The sequence below is a fragment of the Mirounga leonina genome, unplaced genomic scaffold (assembly GCF_011800145.1).
Source record: "Mirounga leonina isolate KUSES-001 unplaced genomic scaffold, KU_Mleo_1.0 Mir_357, whole genome shotgun sequence".
In the NCBI taxonomy this organism is placed as follows: domain Eukaryota; kingdom Metazoa; phylum Chordata; class Mammalia; order Carnivora; family Phocidae; genus Mirounga; species Mirounga leonina.
The window spans coordinates 11,679,294-11,685,662 of NW_023270702.1; the positions used below are offsets into that span (position 1 = coordinate 11,679,294).

The window sequence follows — 6,369 nt, forward strand, 5'->3', positions numbered from 1 at the left end:
AAAAGAAAAGATTTCCAACCAATGACAAGGATGCTCTTCCAATGTCTCATACAGTTGTTGTTTTTACTGTGTATTTATCTCTTTTCCTCCAGATTTGCTTCAGTAGAGTTATAACACCAACAGTTTTTATTCTCAAGCATGCTGAGGATATTAATTCACTGTTTAGGCTACTATTTCTCAGGTTTAATTAATTCTTAGATTTTCCTATTAAGATTTTGTTTTTGATTTTTAAATTATTTTAAATTTTCATTTATGTTGTTTCCACAGTGTTGGTCAGTATGTTGAGCCACTGAGTAGCTAATTAGAATCAGCAATCATATTAATCAAAGCATAATTACTGTCTATAAACCCTGTGAGATGAGGAATCAAACTCGGTGGAAGCACTTGGCATAATGCTGTTTTAAGATACAAAAGGTCTGAAGAATTTTTACAGCAATGTTTTGGTGGCACAACATATACATACATACATGCACTCATATGTACTGTGATTCTGACATCATTAAAAATGAAACTAAACAAGATGAAAGCAAAACCAAGGAAAAGAGGAATAGAGAACTTGTGATAATTAATTCTGATGGATACTGAATTTATTCTGTTTTCCTGGAAATTAGTAAAAAAGACAAACACATTGATTTATGCAGTTTTCCTAAATTAAAGGTTAGTAAAAAGAAGCACAGAGGCTTTTCCTATTACTAAACTTTTTCCTGTTATTGAACTCAACAATAGTTAATTCAGAGAACCCATATAAAATAAACACAAGGGTGAAAATATTGCTCAGATGGACATTTCTTATATTCACTTTACATATAAACCAAATATGTAGTAATATTTTATAAGTCAGTGAAGGCATTTCTGTAGGGAATCAAGATAACGTACTCCAGGTACATTGTTTTCTGGTGATCTAACTGAATGTCTAACCTGATACTAATTTAAGAGAATGAATAGTTATTGTTTCTGTTAAGTATGAATTGTTTCAGAAGACTCTTTGGCCATGATGAGTAAGCTCATGATGAGTGTTCTAATAAATGCAGAAACTGACAATATTTTATTTTTTGGATATGTGCCTCAAATACTATATGTGTGGGAAGCACTATTGGGAAAGTCCTAGAACCTGCCCTGTATTTGCACCCAAAAATAAAAGATCTGACTAGGGTCGGCTGGGTGGCTCAGTTGGTTAAGTGTCTGCCTTCGGCTCAGGTCATCATCTCAGGGTCCTGGAATCGAGCCCCACATCAGGCTCCTTACTCAGCAGGGAGTCTGCTAGTCCCTCTGGCCCTCACCCTGACTGTGCTCTCTTTCTCTCAAATAAATTTAAAAAATCTGGAAAAAAAAAAAAAAGATCTGACTAGTTGGGCATGTCCACCTCCTCATTCCCTTACCTGACAAAGTGGAGAATATCTGACAATAATATAACATCCTTTGAAATGTAGGCCAGTACTACTAATTGACAAGGGTAAGCTAAAGCATGTCAGTGTGGCTCCTGTGGGAAATCTGATTTTTAGAAACATGACCTCAGGGACTAACCAAAATGGGTTAACTGCAAAATGTATTCTCTAGGAGTTAGCTGAGTTGTGCTATTGAACGGGATTATTTATCACTTTTCATTTAAACATGATTAACTTATATGTTAGCTCATATTCACAAGATAAAATATTTTTCGCTTAAGTCTAGTTGATGCTGAGTTGCTTTTTCTGATAACAGTTACTCACAGTACTCATAATTAAATCTATTTTTGGTTAGAAATTCTAGAACCAAAAAATTAAGCGTAAAGCACATTGCTTGTCTTCTATTTCCTACAGCTAATTCAATAATATGATAGCAATAATATGATAGTCCCAATTTGGTTGCATTTTAAAAGAAGACAGATTAAAAATTTATAGCATTTATAACTAGAATGTCACGCATTGTCTGTGTCTTTATAACTACTCTAGTTTCAGTAGTAATAGTATTACAGAAATCTTAAAGACACATGTATATCCTGAATTCAGTTTATATATTATATACAGTTTGGTTTCTGAACTAATCCCTCATATGGAAAATTTTAATCATATTCTTGATGATGTTTTCAATTAAATACAACTGTATTTCATTAATTTGTAGTAGAATCTTTGTGTCTCCAAAAAGGGTACTTTTTCATTGGAAAATTCTTTCAACTTACAGCATCAGCTTTGTAATTAATTGAGAAGAAAGCTAGCCAATTATTGAGAAAGTTAAAGCAAGTTAAAGGTTTCAGCTGAGTGGATGCTATAGAGTGAAAGGAGAAAGATCCCCCAGAAAGGAAATTGAGTATTGTAAATCCTCTAACCATCAGAGTTGGCCACTCATGGAATTGAAGAAAATTTTACACTTTTATTTTTAAAAGATTTTATTTTGTTTACTTATTTTTTATTTATTTTTAAAGATTTACTTATTTGACAGAGAGAGAGAGAGATCACAAGCAGGGGGAGTGGCAGAGGGAGAAGTAGGCTTCCAGCTGAGCAGGGAGCCCTATGTGGGGCTCGATCCCAGGACTCTGGGATCAGGACCTGAGCCGAAGGCAGACGCTTAACCGACTGAGCCACCCAGGCACCCCAATTTACTTATTTTAGAAAGAGCGAGAGAAAGAGAGAGCACGTGCACAAGCATGTGAGTGGGGGAGGGGCAGAGGGAGAGAGAATGTCAAACAGACTCCGGGATGAGTGCAGAGAGCAATGTGGGGCGTGATCTCACAACCCTGAGAGATCATGACCTGAGCCAAAACCAAGAGTCAGATGCTCAACTGATGAGCCACCCAGGAGCCCCAATTTTACACCTTTTAAACATCTGAATTCTCAAACTTTTCTATTTTAAATTAATAGAAAGTTATATTCAGAATGCCACTGTTGAGATCATTTTCAAACAAGTCTAGGTACCCATTTTAGGCAATTAAGGATTGATGAGTAGTTAATAATGCTTGACTCTTTATAAAATTTATAAACAAGATTACCTGATTTGTAGACTGATCCCACATGCTGCCCATATTGTAGAACTTCAGACCTAAATGAAGACCAGATTCAGGCCATTGTACCTTAGAGAAATTGACCATTGGGGAGTCATTTTTCCAGTTCACATTTTCTATTTATTTATTATTTATTTATTTTAAGATTTTATTTTTTTATTTCACAGAGAGACACAGCCATAGAGGGAACACAAGCAGGGGGAGCGGGAGAGGGAGAAGCAGGCTTCCCAGCAGAGCAGGGAGCCCGATGTGGGGCTCGATCCCAGGACCCTGGGATCATGACCTAGGCCGAAGGCAGACGCTTAACAACTGAGCCACCTAGGCGCCCCGATGCCGTTCACATTTTTTAAAGATAAAACTGCTGTCAAACCTGAAACTTTGGCATGCGAGCAGTGATATTGCTGGTAAATGTCTAACAACTGGCTTTCAGGGGTGGGAGGAAGTGGAGCCCTGATACATATTATTTGTTGATTCGCATAGTAAAACATTTCCATGACAGGATAGGAAGACATGATACTGAGAAATACTGAATTAAGGAACTAAAAGAGAAATCACTGGCAAATATCGACAATATTGAGGAGATGCTTTATTCTTCTCTTCCTTCTCTCCTCCTTTTTCAACTGATTACAGCTCAGAAGCCATGGGCTTAGTCTGGGAAAATCTTGTTACTAGGGTACAAGGGTATAAAAACACCTGGCTCTGGGTATCCTAAATACACCAGGTTTTGCCACTTGTCCCTGACAAAATCCAAAGGCAGAGAGATGAATGGGGGTGAAACAAGAAAGGGATTTATTTCAGTGAGGCCAGCACCAGGAAGAGAGCAGACCAATGTCCCAAACACTCTCTGAAGTGCTGAAAATACTTTGAGGTTTATATAAAAAAAGTGTGGGACAGAAGTCGGTGGGTGCGTGTAGATGGGCAGTAAGGGTCAGGTCCATCACTATTGAGGGGTCAATTATGTGGGGTTATCACTGGCGTCAGATCAGGGCAGTTAAATTGCTTGAGGGGTAGTTTAAGTTCCCATCACAGGATGCTTTGCCCACCAAGTCTTTTGCCTGAGTTAAAAGATAAGCTGGAAAGAACTTAGTGAGTTAGAAAGTATAGACTGAGGTCAAAATGGAGGTAGTTCAAGTCCTCTTTCAATTTGATCTATTTGGGGTGGTTAAAGGACTCTGAAGAACATAAGGTGGAACTTCCTCATGTTCGGTCAACTGGGAATTTCAACTAACAAGTTAAACTTTTCTTTTAAGTTAAATAAACATTGACATCAGATAAAATAATTACAAAAAGTAAAAGTGATTCAATGAGAAAATTCTAATGGGGTATAAAAGTTAACAAAAATAATTTTTTTTTTCAAAAACTGAAAGAGAATTGCAGAAGAACAAATAAAATGCTTCCCCATTCTTCCAGTCTTGAAGAGGAACTTCATAAAGAATGGGTCAACGCGGGGGGCAGCTGGCTGGCTGCCTCAGTCAATAGAACATGCAACTCTTAATCTCAGGATTATGAGTTTGAGCCCCATGTTGGGTGTAGAGATTATTAAAAAAAACATAAAGGAAGAAAGAATAGATCAATACAGAAAGTCATATATGGAGAGCTTTTATTATTTGAACAAGCCAGCTGTTTGCCCCTCAAGTAAGAATTTACTGAATAATATGGCATCAGATTTTAGAAAGTGTAACTGAACCAATGTGCTTTCTCTCCTTAGTGAGTCACAGATACATCAGCTAGAGTTGTCGCACGAAGTAAACTTTATTTGCAGCAAATAAGGAGATCATGGGGAATAACTTCCAAAGTTGTGACTCCCCGAGCCAGGGTGAATGGATTCCTTTTATTTAGGGTTAGGGTGAATATTTAGCTAGGGAAGCCCTGTCGTTGTACGTAGAGGCAGGCATAAGACTGTGTATGCACCTTAAGGAAACATGCCTATATACATATTGTATGTTATGTAAATGAGGCCTATGTTCCTCCTTGGGTGGAGACGTTAGTATTGTAATGAGGTAAAGGTAGTTGCCAATCATTCTAGAGGTCACTCCATGGTCCACCTGTGCAGGCGCGAGTCAGGGGTTAAGCTCAAACTGGTCTGGGTGATCTGGGCCAGCTGGAGGTCTTTTCAGGGCGGTCCCATGGCTGGAGAGGTGGTTTCGGTCCAGTTGCCTAAGTTAAGAGATAAGCTGGAAAGAAGAGCTTAAAGGGGTTCTCCTGGGTGGCTCAGTCATTGGGCGTCTGCCTTCAGTTCATGTCATGATCCCAGGGGTCCTGGGATCGAGCCCCGCATCGAGCTCCCTGCTGGGCAGGAAGTCTGCTTCTCCCCCTCCACTCCCCCTGCTTGTGTTCCCTCTCTCGTGTCTCTCTCTGTCAAATAAATAAATAAAATCTTAACCAAAGAAAAAAAAAGAAGAGCTTAAAGAAAAATGTGGGACAAAGGTTGGTAAGTACAAGCAGGTGGGCAATAAAGGTCCCACCTGAGGTCTAGCTGGTGAGAATGACAATTCCAGGGCAGAATAAGTCCAGGTGTTCTATGGGTAGGACTCAAGCACCTGGAAAAAATATCCCCAAACCAATCATCTCTAGTACCCTTTGGACAAAAATCCTCATCTATAGAAAGCTTATAAATTCTAGGGACTACTCAGGCTTTTCCTTTCAAATATATTAAATAGTTTTGACTATTTGTTGGGGTGCCTGGCTGGCTCAGTTGGTTAAGCATCTGCTTCAGCTCAGGTCATGATCCCAGGGTCCTGGGATCAAGCCGCACATGGGGCTCCCTGCTCAGTGGGGAGTCTGCTTCTCCCTCTCCCTCTGCCCCTCCCACCCCTGCTTGTTCTTTTTCTCTCAAATAAACACAAATCTTAAAAAAAAATAGTTTTGATTATTTTCAAATATAATCTTTACCAAAATATTACCTCTATGCTCTCTTTAGGTTCATTCATTCATCCAGCAGTGTTTATGGAGTAGATACTATGTGTCAGACATGGGTGGGTGGAGTCTTAGGTAAAATGACGGGGTTAGATGTCTCAAAGGTCCTTTCAAACTCTCAGGTGGAAACTTCAGGTGGAGCAGAGGTAAAAATTGAGGAAAAGGAAAGGCAACTTCTTACAATAGACATCTGAAAATGAAAAATTCTTTAAATATTAGTTTGCTAGGGGGAGGCTGGATGGCTCAGTCAGTTGAGGATCCAACTCCTCTCTTGGTTTCAGCTCAGGGCATCATCTCAGGGTCCTGAAATTGAGTCCCAGGTGGGCTCCAGGCTGAGTGGGGAGTCTGCTTGAGATTCTGTCTTTCCCTCCCCCTCTGCCCTGCCCCCTGATCGTACGTTTGCTCGCACTCTCTCTTAAATAAATAAATAAATAAATAAATAAATAAATAAATAAATAAATAAATAAATAAATAAA

The 6,369-nt window shown here is 39.0% G+C and overlaps 1 protein-coding gene across 8 annotated transcripts in view; it reads left to right on the forward strand.

Moving 5' to 3' along the window:
* The window catches only part of ANK2 (ankyrin 2), a 322,635-nt gene that overhangs the window by 143,719 nt on the left and 172,547 nt on the right, over positions 1–6,369 (forward strand). The gene's annotated exons all lie outside the window — the stretch shown is intronic.